Source organism: Solanum dulcamara, chromosome 9, assembly GCF_947179165.1.
Source record: "Solanum dulcamara chromosome 9, daSolDulc1.2, whole genome shotgun sequence".
Classification (NCBI taxonomy): Eukaryota; Viridiplantae; Streptophyta; class Magnoliopsida; order Solanales; family Solanaceae; genus Solanum; species Solanum dulcamara.
In genome coordinates this window covers 50,211,525-50,227,933 of record NC_077245.1, presented here as the reverse complement: position 1 = coordinate 50,227,933, position 16,409 = coordinate 50,211,525, and the positions used below count along the sequence as shown (strand labels likewise).

Below are 16,409 nucleotides of genomic sequence, written 5' to 3'. Positions count from 1 at the left end.
GCGCTGTTTGTGTCACTTCTCCGCTGCCCCAAACTGAAATTTTATGTTATCAAACACCATTATATATCCGTGGTACATCTCAAAAAATTAATTGACGGAGATAAATTGGGCCGTACCTTTTTGTTGTCCCAAACCCGTAGCCCTTCTAGCTTGTTCTCTCAAGCTTTTCTTTCAACTTTCTTCCAAGTTTCCAAGTGTAAAGCTGAAGATATGGTTATGTAGGCATCGTAAGATATATATATAAACCTCCATGTGGTTGATTAATACTGTAGATAATTAATTTGCGGAGAAAGAGTTGGAGACTTACCTTTGGAGGGAGCAACCCAACTTTTCTCTCTTCTTTGGCTGAACATTTTAGATGGAAAATGAATTAAGAGTCAGAAAACATGTATATATACACCTCCTTAGGAGGTGACACATGGCATCCCCCTAGGTGTGATACGTGGCAGCTCTCTAGGGTGCCACCTCATCCAAGCTTCCAATCCAAAGCTGCCAAGTGGCAATGTGGGGTCCACCCCAAGTAGGTGAGTCACCTTCTTGATTATCACCTACTTTCTTCACTTTTGTAAGTTCAGAAACTAGTTTTTGCTCCCTTTCATAGGTTCTTCATCTCGTCTCATTTTAAGAGCCTATGTGATCCTTGCTATGTAAGCTTGGTATGTATTCACTGGTTTAAGAATGCAAGACTTCGAAGTTGGTAGCCTACGTAGGTCAATCCAGTCCTACGACTCATTACTTGGCCTCCAACTCCTTTCGGATTCTTATGACTCTATTTCCAACCTACTCTACTGTGGGGTGTCGCATTCTTCTTTCCTTAGAGTTGTTTGATAGTGTCTGGATAATAGGGGTCACCTGGCCACTTTCAAGAAGGTTAGGACCACATCTCAAGGTTCAAAAGTGCGGGGTATAACAATCCATAAGAGGTATGTAAAGCTTATCTTTCATTTCTTTTGGCATGTCTTAGTCTTACGTGGATTGTGTATGTAATGTGGGAATAATTCCATTCATAGAAACCCGAGTATGGTTCGTCAATCTTATTCACTTCTCGATATTAGGACTCTTGCGACAGTTGAGTTATGGACTTGTAAGTCTTCTACATGATGACAAGTAGTACACGTGAAACCTATCCCTTCCTTCTCTGGAAACAGTTTAAGGTACTTGAAACGATATATGATATGAGTTAGAGGTAATTCCCTTTGTAGGTTCCGGGCATAACTCATGACTTGTACTCACCTTTGAATGGTAAGGGTCTTAAAGTAGTTGAACTACAACCCTCGAGCCTTCTACATACTAAATAATGATTGGATGTGTAAGCTCCTAGACCTAGAGGCTTTGGACATACTTTATGATAATATGTTGAGGGATGTTTGATATGTTACCAAGTTTTACGTGCACGTATATGCATTATTATATTTTATAGGTATCGGACCGGACGTTCCTCGGCCCTAACGTGTTATATGTATATAGATTGGGCCGTACGTTCCTCGACACTAACATATTATATGTGTAGGGATCGGGCCGTACGTTCCTCGGCACTAACATATTATATGTATAGGGATCGGGCCGTACGTTCCTCGATACTAACGTATTATATGTATGGATCAGGCCGATTGCTCCTCGGCACTAACCTGATATATATATGGATCGGGCTATACGTTCCACAGCGCTAATAGTATGCATATGCCTACGATGATAAAGTGGCTACATGTATGTGAAAATGTATGACCCATTGGGGTCCCCATGTATGAGTCTTATAATTGTTGGTACAGTTGATAGTTATATACACGGAGGTCCCGATGGGACATCAGTCGCAGCCTAAGGGGATGGGTCTTGACAGCACCAAACCCAGCTATTGCAAAAATGAATTTAGCATGCCAAATTCTCCGATGGGGTGCCCGTGATTCATTTAGAACCCGTGCGATCAAAAAAGATATGCTACCCCACCAAATTTGACATTTCAGACTCAATGACGCATTCGAAATTCCAATATGAGGTTTTTTTAATGAAAAGTATGTCCCACACCCAAGAGCCATTTTGAGCCTACTTCCACAACAGGTCTCGAGATTAGATCGGAAGCCTCAAAAAGATAATGAAGAGTCTCTCTAGACAAAAATTGACATTTTGAAACTAACCACGCTGTTAGAATTTTCATCCGAGCATATTTTCAAAGAATATTGACTGAAGTCAACCATAGGCCAAGTTTTAAAGGTAAGAACACCAAATGGACCCAAACTCATATCGATTGCCTCAGTACTTATGCCAAACATGATATTAGCCTAATTTTTCCATTCTAAAGCTAATGAAACCGTCAGAATTCCTTCTGAGGTTATTTTGCTGAAGTTATGTTCGAAGTCATGTTTTCAAGTTATAAAACATCCAAAATAGGGAAACGGGCCTAAAACCCAAAAGAACAACCAAGCGACCAAAAAGTCAGTGTGAGCAAGTCATAAATGACTTGAGGTCGCTACAGGAATGCTCTACACACTGAAAAGATCAAAAAATAGAGGAAATGACCTTGATGGTCATTACAACATCCACTACTAAAAGAACTATCAACCGTAAAAGTAGAAGTGTAGTTACAACCTAAAGGCACAAAAAAATGAGGGTATCAGACCCGCGTGCTTCGCCAGGCCCTCGGACACCCTCTCAGGTCAAACAACACCTTCACAGAACCCAGGCTAAGAGGAAAATTCTCAAATTCACTTCAAACTCCAAAACTCCTCCAATTCCTTCTTAGGATCCACCTATCGCTCAACAAAACCGAACATGATAAAAAACACCAGATTTATCTGAGGAAGACCAAGCTAAATTGAAACCACCAAAAACAAAGACACATGACCATGGCAGATGAAATTAAACTCATAATTTAAAATATTTTTCTTATGCTCCAAATCCATCTTCTTTTAGCCACCAAGGGAGTTCTGCCGGTCCTTAGCTATCCTGAATATACCTCAACATAGACCTCAAAGGAGCCACATTCTTCCATTGAACCTCTAGGTATGACAACAACATAAACAAGGAAAGCAGCCTGGGCAAAGCCCAAAATCCTAATTTCAACTTCAAAACCCAACAACCCTAGTTGGAATTTACCTCTAAAACTACACACTCCACTCCAATGGACAATTTTCTTGCGAACGATAAGACAACACTGAGCCCAGCCCTAGTGACTTACTTCTACTATAGGAACTTCCAAAAAGCTGACACTATGTGACACAAACCACTCTACGACTTCAAATCTAAGACAACCATCCTATCCCAAGGGAAATCAAGCTGGTAGGCGTCATAAAAGCATGGACAATTGATTATTAATGGTCTAAGGGATCCAACTCTTATACACAAACACCAAAAACTATCAAATATGCCAAAAGCAAATCTCGCATCCTATGCAAATTCAAAATTACAAATTCCATAAATTACTTGACCCTATTCTGTGCATGAACCTTCTAATCAACTTCCCATACTTCAGCTTAGGCTATATATGAAGCCATTAACGAACACCACTACTCACACTTTAACTAACAAGAAAAGCCTTAAGAGCTACCAACACAACCAAAGAAGAACTAACAATAGCCGTACCAAGGCACACGAGAGAGCATATTTCCCAAATTTCAAATTAGTCAGAGACAAGTACCAAAACCATAAAAAGAGACGGCTTCAAAAGGTTGAATAAAGGAGATACCACATCATAGCTGAGAATAAGACTATAGAGATAGGTAAGAGACAACCAACTAGGATTACCTCAATACCACCAAAAGCTATACTACCTTTCCCATAGCTCCAAAAATCAAAAATCTCCCAACTACCATTTAACCCAAACATGAAGACTTTTGTAAAGAAAAAAACCAGGTAGGACAAAAGAGCAAACCTCAACTTCATAACCTTAGGAATGAACCAAACAATACCAAGCAACAAAGATAGTCTTCTAACCCAAGAAAAAATAGAATGGTAGAAGAGAAATACTAATCAAAAAAAAGTTAACTAAGCACAATGGTAAGTAGATCTATTCAACCACTAACCCAACGAGACAAAATGCAACTAAGGCAACCCTCAAAGCCAACTAGATCTTCCAGTATAACCACCCGTATAACTAACAAAGCTGGTTTAGACACATATATAACAAGGGTCGGCACCATATCAAAATAGATGGTAAGGAGACAAAAAATAACAACTAACTATCCCCACCACAAACTCATAACATAACCACCAAGGTAAAAGCATAGGGAGTTGCTCAACAACCACTCTCAATAGAGATACTTGACCTAGTCGATCCACTACTAAAATAAGTCAGCTACAACAATGACACATATATACATAAGTCTAAGTAAGGCTACTACCATAGATATGAGATAAATAACAAGTCAAATAAGTACATTATGGGTATAAAAACCCTAAAATCATACAATACATATAATAAATGGAGAAACGATGAAATTGTACAATGTAACTAACATTCGGATCCTTTGCCTCTTCCTGGCTTGTAGAAGCATAGAACGGATCGTGACCGACCTCGATCTGAACACCTGAAGTACCACCAACAATACTCTGAGAACTTCCTTTAACTGGAGGCGACATAAACAAATGAGACTAACCTTGTGAGCAAATTTTACACTAGACCCACACCGAGGACACTCTCTAGACCAGTGGCCATGCTCCCCATAGATGCAATAAGGTCCAATGCTCTAGTTTGGGGAGTAGGAGAAGTTTGCAATGTCTAAAATATCATCTCCCACTTGGGGAACTTTTGGACCAGTAATAAAACTCTCCACAATCAAAGCAAACTCTATAGTCTGAAGCCTGGCATGAAGAACGCAACAAAATCAGGACAAAACTCATTTCTGGACAAATAAGGCATAAAAAGAATGTGAGGAATGTGTTTTACTATTTTGTACATAAAATGCATTTGCCAAATGCGTTTTGCATGTTCCCAAATTTAGGTGTTTAGTGGGGTACATTAGACATTTCTGTAAATATTAGTTAACGAATATGGACAGTTTTAAGGCCTAATTCATCTCTATAAACTAACCTACACCTCTAATTTCATTCATTCTTCTACAATTCACCCAATCAAATATTTCTCTCTCTACAAAAGGCTCTCAAGAAATTCATTGAAGACTTCCAAGAAATTTACTTAAACTCTTCGTTAAAACTCTCAAATTCTTTTATCTTCTCACTCAAGGTATATGAGTTTTTGATCATGGGATACTTTCACCCATGGAGCCCAACAAATTATCTACATTTAAATCAATTAAAGTATGTATTCTTATGGGTTTTATGATCCCTATTCTAATTGCATGAATTATGATTCTAGTTATGATTATGAATCTATTTTAATACAAATTGATTATTATTGGATGTAATTAAAGAGTTTTTGTATGAATTTTACTACATTGATCTTTAGAGTTCATGATATGAATTATGGGTATTTTCAATTATGCATCCAATGGAGATTATTTTCTTGCATTATGTATGGGTTAATATAAAGTGTATAATCACACATATTTCTAAGTTTTATCTTATGATTTCCAAGTCAATTGATCATGTATTCATGTTTCTATTCTAATTTTAAGTCTAAGCTATGATCATGAATTTCAAGTATATAAGAAAGCTTTATGGAAGAAAGTGACTTAGGATCCTTAATGAGGAAGGTGACCTAAGACTCTAATGAAGTTATATGAAAAGATTGTTTAATGATGTTTCAAGCAAGCTTAATGAAAGAGTGACTTGAGATCCTTGAAGATGACTTAAGACTCTAAGAACGAAATAATTTAAGAACTTATAAGGTGACTTAAGACTCTAATGTAAAAGGTGACTCAAGATCCTTCATGGGTGACTTGATATCTTTAAGGATCTATTCCTATGATATGTTTATGATAATTACATTACATATATGACATCCCAATATGCCATCAATGTTTTTGAATATTTTTCCTAAAAGTGGGTCCCGATTAGTATGGTACTCGGAATACCATCAATGATCATGGATCAATGTTTTTATAAACCAAAGTTCATTAGTAGTATGCAAATTGGTTATGGCAGCCATGATGATATACGATATTATAAGATTTCTTTTTCTTCTAAAACTACATTATGATTATTATATGTATTCCGTGGGATGTTAACTTAGCACCGAGAGAACTTTGAGGTGGGGGATCTAGCTAAGCTTTACTATTAACCTTTAGTCCCTTAAACTACATAGGATTTGTTTTGCCAATATGAACTTTTAATGATGATAATGTTTGATGGAGTCTACCTTAGAAAGTAGCCTCCCCCCTTCTCAGTGTGGGTACAATCATATTCCATATTATAGCTCGCATAATCTTAATGTCGGTTATGGTTATATCCCATATATGTATGGTACTTTTTATGTTTTAAATGCCTAATCCTATCATTTACTTTATATGATACTCTTACGGTTTATTATGCATTGATCCTTCCTAAGACTACTCTTGATTTTTACTACTTCTCCCATCATTCTATTTAAAATGATCATTTGCACAAACATGGTTTTTTATGCATTGTATTGCCTAAATACTTAGTATATTCAAACATACTAACACATATTTTTTGCCTACATTATATCATAATATAGTGACAGATGCTCCATCCTCTTTCCGTTTATAGTTGGTGTTCTATTCAAGATTAGTGTGGTGAGCCCTTATGCTTCGAGGGAAAAGCGAGTCATTATTTCCTTTATTGTTGTTTTTAGACTATGATGATGTTTAAAAACTATTCTATGTTGTTTCATTACATTCTTTGAGGTGAGCTAGGAACATGTCCTACTCCCCGTCTATGTAGTCATGTAGAGGCTTGTTGGGCATATGTATAAAGACTCTATGATGTCTTGATTCTCTCTATACTTTGTCTTTTGGACTTTTATGCGTGTATGCTTATTGCTTACCTTATGTATGCTTGTGGTATATATATATATATATATATATATATGTTACACCCCGTATTTTAGTACCTTGGAACGCTTCTTAAGCTTCTTAAGTTTCTGAGAAGGCTCTAAGGTTTTTTAGAAGTCGTCATGTGAGTCGGGTAATCTATAACGCTATCAAATAACCCTAAGGAAAGGAGAAGGAGATACTCCATAAGAGAGAAGATTGGAAATAGGGTTATAAGAATCCGGAAGAAATTAGAGGTTAAGTAGTGAGTCGTAGGACTTGACTTACTTGTGAAAGCTATTACTTGGGGTATTTTACATACTAAGCTACTTGAGTACACGTCAAGATTAAGTAGCAAGGAATACATAGGCTCTTGAAGTGAGACGAGATTACGAGCTCACGAAAGAGAAATAAGGAAACGACGCGCCTACTCGAAGCAAGTAGGTGATGCACCTACATGGAAAAGTAGGTGATGCACCTACTTAGGGTCAAGTAGGTGATGCAGCAGCATGGGGTGGACCCCACTGCCATGTGGCAGCATGTGAGGGGCTGCGTAGGCTGAGGTGGCGCCCTAAGAGGCTGCCACGTGTCACCCCTAAGGGGCTTCCATGTGGAACCTTCTAAGGAGGTGTATATAGGTATATTATGCTGAGATATACTTCATTTTAAGCATGTTCTCTTTGGTAAAAAAGAGGAGGAAAACGTTGAAGGCAAGAGAGGGCAGCCACGGGTTGGCTCAATTTAAGGTAAGGTTTCCGATTTTGTTCCTTAAATTAATCATTTAAGGTATCCTATGGTGATATAGTGGTATTTAGTAACGAAAAATTTCTATTTGGGGAAGCGAAGAAGCGACACAAACAACCCACTACTTTTCAGCATATTAAGAGAACTTCCGAGACCAGTTTTAGTAAGTTTTAGCAAGGTATGTCTTGGTTCTATTCTCCCACGTTTTGGTAAGGGTTTGGATAGTTTATTAGAGTGTTAATGATGTAAAGTTATGGTTTGTATCAGCAACAAATGGATAGCACGCAGACACAAAATTTCAGCACGTTTAGAGAAGTTTCGAGGTGCAATTTTGGCGAGTTTTGGCCAATTTAGGGCAAGGTAAGGTATTTTATTCAACTTTGAAGTTTATTGTGTTGTTATAGGTTGTATTACACACATTTTATGATGCTTGAAGTGTAAAAATGTCATAGAAATGTTTAACGTTCGAAGCAAGCTAAATTGGAGTCGCTATAGTTAAATTGTAGTTGAAGCAAGGTGTTGTGCTTGTGGTGTGCTGCTGCAGATGTGTGGTGGTGTGTTGAAGGGACTAAAATTATTCTAAAATAGGTGTGTGGGCTTAGGTTTTCATCCACATGACCCCTTGTTTTGTACAATTAAAGGTTTTGCAAAATGGAAACTAGAAACCCTATTTTGGTATCGTGGTTTAGAGCGAGTCATTTGCAGTTTGTGTTATATTATGTTGTTTTGAAATGTTTATACATGTGCTGCAGGTTGTTGTTGTTGGTTTGCTGTAGTTATTAGGAGTGTAATTGGAAATTTGGATAGGGCATATTATAGGGGAGGTGCTGCCCGATTTCCGTTAACTCCTTAACTAGTTAAGGAACTAGTCGAGAAGGCGAGCGAGGGGTTGAGTTCTATGAATACTCATATGTAACCTAAGATGTTGGAAAGATAAGATTTGCTGATACTTTCATTAATTTCATGTTACCTAGGTTCAAGGAACGATGAGGCAAATGGTATAAAGAGTAACTCTGAACATGATTCATGATTCATAATTCGTGCTCACTTCTGAATGTTAAGACTCTTAAAGTAGTTAAGCTCTCATCCCTCAAGTCCTCTATATGCTAAAAAGTAGTGTATGTAAAGCTAATGTTTCCTTCTTTTGGCTTGTTTTTAAGTTAAATAGTGAATGATATGAACTTGAGGGTAAAGCTACTCGTAGATGCCAAGTGTAATTCACAGTTCTTATGTACTTCTTGATGAAAGCACTCTTACAGTAATCGAACTAGGGTTTCTCAAGCCTTCCATACGTTAGAAAGGGATGAGTATGTGAAGCTTCCCTTTCTTCTCTTTTGGCATGAATTAGATGTAAGTATTATGTATAGGAAATTAGGGGGTTATTCCACTCTTAAAACTCTGAGTGTGAGGTAAGGCTCTTGTTCACTTCCTACTGGTTAGAACTCCTGTAACAAGTTTAGTCATTACTTTTCAAGTCTTCCATGTGATAGAAAGTGGTACATGTAAAGCTTGTCTTTTCCTACTTCTAGGAAGACTATACTATAGGTACTATAGAACATGGATTTGGAGATAGCTCCATTTATAGATTCTGGATGTAGCTCATGACTTATACCCACTATTGAATGATAAAGGCCTTGAAGTAGTTGAACTATGACCCTTGAGCCTACTATAGGTTGAATAGTATTGGGATGAGTAAGCTCCTATACCTAGGGTCTCTTGAACATGCTTTATAGTGATATCTAAGGGATGTTTGATATGTTGCAGAGTTTTAAGTGCACATATATGCATTATAATATATATGGATCGGGCCGAATGTACCTCGGTATATCTTGCTATGAAAGGATCGGGCCGTACGTTCCACAACATATTGTGCTGGTTACGGATCGGGCCGTCGTACTTCAGCATTGTTAAATGATATACAGATCGGGCCATCTTTCCTCGGCATGTACTTTGTATATACATGGATTGGGCTATACATTCCATAACGCTAATGGTATATTTGTTCTTATGATGAAAAAAGGATATAGTTATTACACAAGTCTCCGCACGGTCCGGATATAGTACGTGATGATAGCATGTATACCTTTATTTTATAAAATGCAGGTACGGTAGATGGCTAATGTTATACTTGCCCCCTACATCCCTATTTCAGCTATTGTCTTAGTTATTATGTTTTATGCTTTATATACTCAGTACATATATCGTACTGACCCCCCTTTCCTTAGGGGGGGGGCTGCATTTCATGCCCGCAGGTATAAATGCTCATTTCAGGGATCCGCCAGCTTAGGATTTCCACTCAGCTATGTCAGAAGTGCTCCATTGTTCTGGAGCCTAGCTTTTGGTGCTGACCTTCTAATGTATACATTTGTTTATTCAGGGGTACGGTAGGGGACCTATCCTGCCATATGTTACTGTTAATGTTCTTAGAGGTCTGTAGACATGTGTGTGAGTTATACGTGTAAGTTATGTTCAGTTATGTCTATGTGATGTATTGTAAATATCAAGATACTATGGCAGCCTTGTCAGCTTGCACGCCCTTTCATGAGAAGACGCAAATGAAGGAGGCTATATGCATATGGAAATGCTATGACCCACTGAAGTTCTTATGTATAATTCTTATATTGATTGTTACATCTGATAATTAAGTATAGGGGGGTCCAGGTCAGACCCCAGTCACGGCCTACGGGTTGGGTCGTGACAGAAGTGGTATCAGAGTAGTTCATCCTTGGAATGTCTATAGATTGTGTCTCGAAGAGTATTGTTTATCAATTTGTTATACACCATATCTATAAACAAGAGGCTACAGGACATTTAGGATGTTACCTTTCTTTCAGATCTAAAATCGTGTGCTAGAGCCGAGTCATAGGGAAAAATAAATTCCTCATACTAACCTATGATTTCAATAGAAGGAGAACATCGATAGAAGAAGTGATTGACGATGTTGGAAGTTACAAGGTAGGTAGGTAAGCAAAGGCATGAAAGATATATGTCAGGTGAGGTATTGAAGTACGATTGACATGTAAAGTTAAAATGGAAAGGAAAAATAGACAGGAAAGTGCAACAGGTGCAGTTCGAGTGGACATATGAGGTAAGTCTATTTTCATACTATTGATATTGGGCGCCCTGTGTGGCTGCAATATGATATGATCTGAATATATACATGCGTGCCCTATGAGGTACTATTGGCATTTCCTGTGTGCAGGTATTGAGATAGGGAGAAATACAAAGGAAACTCTGCCCAAATTTTCCTAGAAATAAAAGAAGAATGAGATATAGGATTGTAATATATCTTGAAAGATTGATACTGGTATGGTAAAACGAAGTTGGAAAAGACTTGTGATCCTAAGAAGATGATTTAGAGATGACACCTAGATCTCGATAGAACGACATATTAAGGCACCGACTGAGTTGATACACTGGGATAAATGGTGATGAGCTAATTACTGATTGGGACGAATGGAATGTGGATTTAAATACACTGCTATGGTAAGGATATTACTCGAGTACCAGTGTTCAAGACTGGAGTTGATACTGTATATTGAAGATTCTAAGCACCTCATGATTGTATTAAGGTTTAGTACAGGGGTAACCTAAAGTATAGGTAATGTAAAGGAAAATATGGAAATAGTGCTGTATACTAAATAGGTTGGAAAGGACTCATATGTATTTGGAAAGTCAGAAATAAACATACAATGACATGGATACACCCTAAGGGGGGGAAGTGGAAAAGAGAAGTTCAAGCGTAAGAGACAATCAACTGACGCTATCATATGTAAATGGGAATGCTTAAACTTCAAACAAGATACCATAAGGGATGGATGCAATCATACCAGCACTAATGCACTAGATCCCATCAGAACTCTGAAGTTAAGTGTGCTTGGGCGAGAGTAGTACTAGGATGGGTGACCCCCGAGAAGCGAAAGAAGAAAGGAAACACAAGTATCCGTACCTATTCCCTAGGTCTACAAATAATCCTAACTTTTGGAACTTTGATATTGATTTCTCAATAAAAGTATATGTTATGCTAATGGGATAGATGAACTCTCCATATAGTCGGTATAAGATCCAGAGAAAGGTTTTGGTTCATATTCGAGGACAAATGTTCTAAAGGGGAGAAGGATGTTACACCCTGTACTTTGGTACCTTGGAACACTTATTAAGCTTCTTAAGTTTTTGGGAAGGCTCTTAAGTTTCTTAGAAGTCGTCATGTGAGTCGGGTAATCTATAACGCTATCAAATAATCCTAAGGAAAGGAGAAGGAGATACTCCATAAGAGAGAAGATTGGAAATAGAGTTATAAGAATACGAAAGAAGTTGGAGGTTAAGTAGTGAGTCGTAGGACTCGACTTACTTGTGAAAGCTATTACTTGGGACATTTTACATACTAAGCTATTTGAGTACACGTTGAGCTTAAGTAGCAAGGAATACATAGGCTCTTGAAGTGAGACGAGATTACAAGCTCACGAAAGAGAAATAAGGAAATGATGCGCCTACTCGAAGCAAGTAGGTGATGCAACTACTTGGAAAAGTAGGTGATGCACCTACTTAGAGTCAAGTAGGTGATGCAACAGCTTGTGGTGGACTCCACTGCCATGTGGCAGCATGTGAGAGGCTGCATGGGCTAAGGTGGCGCCCTAGAAGGCTGCCACGTGTCACCCCTAAGGGGCTTCCACGTGGAACCTTCTAAGAAGGTGCATATAGGTATATTATTCTGAGATATACTTCATTTTCAGCATGTTCTCTTTGGAAAAAAAGAGGAGGAAAACGTTGAAGAAAAGAGAGGGCAGCCACGGGTTAGCTCAATTTAAGTTAAGGTTTTCGATTTCGTTCCGTGAATTAATCATTTAAGATATGCTACGGTGATATAGAGGTGTTTAATAACGAAATATTTCTATTTGGGGCAGCGAAGAAATGACACAAACAGCCCACTACTATTCAGCATACTAAGAGAACTTCCGAGATAAGTTTTAGTAAGTTTTAGCAAGGTATGGCTTGGTTCTATTCTCCCACGTTTTGGTAAGGGTTTGGACATATTATTAGAATATTAATGATATAAAGTTATGGTTTATAGCAGAACCAAATGGATAGCAAGCAGCCACAAAATTTCAGCACATTTAGAGAAGTTCCGAGGCGCAATTTTGGCCAATTTCGGGTAAGGTAAGGTATTTTCTTCCAATTTTAAGTTTATGGTGTTTTTATAGGGTGTATTACACACATTTTATGCTGCTGTAAGTGTAAAAATTTCGTAGAAATGTTTAACGTTTGAAGCAAGCTAAATTGGAGTCGCTATAGTTAAATTGTAGTCGCAGCAAAGTGTTGTGCTTGTGGTGTTCTGCTGCAGGTGTGTGGTGGTGTGTTGAAGGAACTAAACGTATTCTAAAATAGGTGTGAGGTCTGTGGTTGCATCCACATGACCTCTCGTTTCTTATAATTAAAGGTTTTGCAAAATGGAAACTAGAAACCCTATTTTGGTATCGTGGTTTCGAGCGAGTCATTTGCAGTTTGTGTTGTATTACGTTGTTGTGAAATGCTTATACATGTTCTGAAGGTTGTTGTTGTAGGTTTGCTGTAGTTATTAGGAGTGTAATTGGAAATTTGGATAGGGCATATTATAGGGGAGGTGCTGCCCGATTTCCGTTAACTCCTTAACTAGTTAAGGAACTAGTCGAGAAGGCGAGCGAGGGGTTGAGTTCTATGAATACTCATATGTAACCTAAGATGTTGGAAAGATAAGGGTTTTTGATACTTGCATCAATTTCATGTTACCTAGGTTCAAGGAACGATGAGGCGAATGGGATAAAGAGTAACCCGTAAGAGGTATGTAAAGCCTGTCTCTTTTTTCTTTTGGGCATCTCTTAGATTTAAGTGACAAATGATATGTGTATAAAGCTTGGGGTAATTCTATTCATGAGCTCTGAACATGATTCATGATTCATAATTCATGATCACTTCTGAATGTTAAGACTCTTAAAGTAGTTAAGCTCTCATCCCTCAAGTCGTCTATATGCTAAAAAGTAGTGTATGTAAAGCTAACATTTCCTTCTTTTGGCATGTGTTCAAGTTAAATAGTGAATGATATGAACTTGAGGGTAAAGCTACTCGTAGATGCCAAGTGTAATTCACAGTTCTTATGTACTCCTTGATGAAAACACTCTTACAGTAATCGAACTAGGGCTTCTCAAGCCTTCCATACGTTAGAAAGGGATGAGTATGTGAAGCTACCCTTTCTTCTCTTTTGGAATGAATTAGATGTAAGTATTATTTATAGGAAATTTGGGGGGGGGGGGTTATTCTACTCTTAAAACTCTGAGTGTGAGGTAAGGCTCTTGTTCACTTCCTACTGGTTAGAACTCCTGTAACAAGTTGAGTCATTACTTTTCAAGTCTTCCATATGTTAGAAAGTGGTACATGTAAAGCTTGTCTTTTCCTACTGCTAGGAAGACTGGACTATAGGTACTTTAGAACATGGATTTGGAGATAGCTCCATTTATAGATTCTGGATGTAGCTCATGACTTGTACCCACTGTTGAATGATAAGGGCCTTGAAGTAGTTAAACTACGACCCTTGAGTCTACTATAAGATGAATAGTATTGGGCTGAGTAAGCTCCTATACCTAGGGGCTCTTGAACATGCTTTATGGTGATATCTAAGAAATGTTTGATATGTTGCAGAGTTTTACGTGCACGTATATGCATTATGATATATATGGATTAGGCCAAACGTACCTCGGTATATCTTTTTCTATGTAAGGATCGGGCCGTATGTTCCATGGCATGTTGTGTTGTTTATGGATCAGGCCATCATACCTCGGTATTGTTACATAATATATGGATCGGGCCATCATTCTTCAGCATTATTATATGATATACGGATCGGGTCGTCGTTACTCGGCATTTTTATTAGATATATGGATCGGGTCGTTATTCCTCGACATGTACTTTATATATACATGGATCATACTGTACGTTCCACAGCACTAATGGTATATATGTTCTTATGATGACAAAATGATGTAGTTATTACACAAGTCCCCAAACGGACCGGATACAGTACGCGATGATAGCATGTATGCCTTTATTTTTTAAAATATAGGTACGGTAGATGGCGAATGTTATACTTACCCCCTGCATCCCTATTTCAGCTGTTGTCTCAATTATTATGTTTTATGCTTTATCTACTCAGTACATATATCGTACTGACCCCCTTTCCTCGGGGAGGCTGTGTTTCATACTCGCAGGTACAGATGTTCATTTCAAGGATCCACTAGCTTAGGATTTCCACTCAGCTATGTCAGAAGTGCTCTACTATTCTGGAGCCTAGCTTTTGGTGCTGACCTTCTAATGTATACATTTGTTTATTCAGGGGTACGGCGGGGGACCTATCCCGCCATATGTTACTATTAATATTCTTAGAGGTCTGTAGATATGTGTGTGGGTTATACGTGTAAGTTATGTTCAGTTATGTCTAAGTGATGTATTGTAAATATCAAGATACTATGGCAGCCTTATCTGCTTGCACGCCCTTTCATGACAAGATGCAAAAGAAGGAGGCTACATGCATATGGAAATGCTATGACCCACTGGGGTTCTTATGTATAGTTCTTATATTGATTGTTATATCTGATAATTAAGTATACGGGGGTCCAGGATAGACCCCAGTTGCAGCCTATGGGGTTGGATCATGATAATATATATATATATATATATATATATATATATATATATATATATATATATATATATACTAGTAGGATGATTGTTAGAAAGGCTTTTAGATGATGAGTTTAGGCTTGCATGATCTTTAGATTTGAAATGGACATATCAGGGTGTTTTAGAATAAAATTTAGCCGTTGAGCGGTAGCTTAAGTTGATCCTTGAATTGTTTGATGATTTTAGCTCTTTAGTATGCTTTTATGTAACATGAAACTTAGTTCTTACGCGTTTTAGAGTGCTTTGAATTTTTTAGTGCCTTTGTATTATATTTTGGCTTTATTTCTTTTATATTCTACTTGTTGCGCCTGAGGCCTTGGACTTAGACTGGCTGGAATTCTAAGTTAGTACAGCTACTTTCTGCTGGGTGTTTACCCGGTTCTTATATGATGTGTCCTGTGGTGTAAATTATTTAATTTTTGGTTGGTTGTATTTATGTAAATTACTTATGCTTTTGGCATGACTTGATCTTGGTAATGGGAGGGGGCTCAGGTCTTAAACCTTTTTTTACTTGGTTTTGCTATATTTTCTACATATTGATATCTGTATGGTAAGATATGTAATCTCACTTTACTGAAGAAACTTGCTTTTGAATTGGAAAGTACTAAGTGGGAGTTGTGTCTAAACAAAAAGAATTCATTTGAATAACTTGGAAATTTATGAAAATGGCAGAACATAAATGGAGAGGGATTATTTGGTTGCATGGTTTTATTTTGTATCTCTAGTTACTTTTGACAAGTCTGAGGTACCCTTCCGAGCGGCCTGTTGACCTAGTCCCGAGATACATCTTATTATTCACTTGTTGATTAGTCTGAGGTACCAACCTGGGCTCCTATTGATACATATTCGAGTTATTAGTTTATTGTTGATGAGTCTGAGGTTCCATTTTGGGCGGCTCGAGGGTTCATTTCGGCCTTTTATTTTTATTCATCTGGCCACTATATTTCATTATTTTGCCTTATTATGTGATTATGTTTTTCGTGTACTTGGATGCTCTCCTTTTGGAAATGTGTGTGTTTTTATATGATCAGTTATATTTATTATTCGTTGGACTGCCAGGTTATAGTTGTA

At 37.8% G+C, this 16,409-nt stretch overlaps 1 pseudogene; it reads left to right on the top strand.

Moving 5' to 3' along the window:
- Nucleotides 1-11,452: 11,452 nt before the first annotated feature.
- Nucleotides 11,453-11,553, top strand: LOC129904751 (5S ribosomal RNA; annotated as a pseudogene).
- Nucleotides 11,554-16,409: the final 4,856 nt, after the last annotated feature.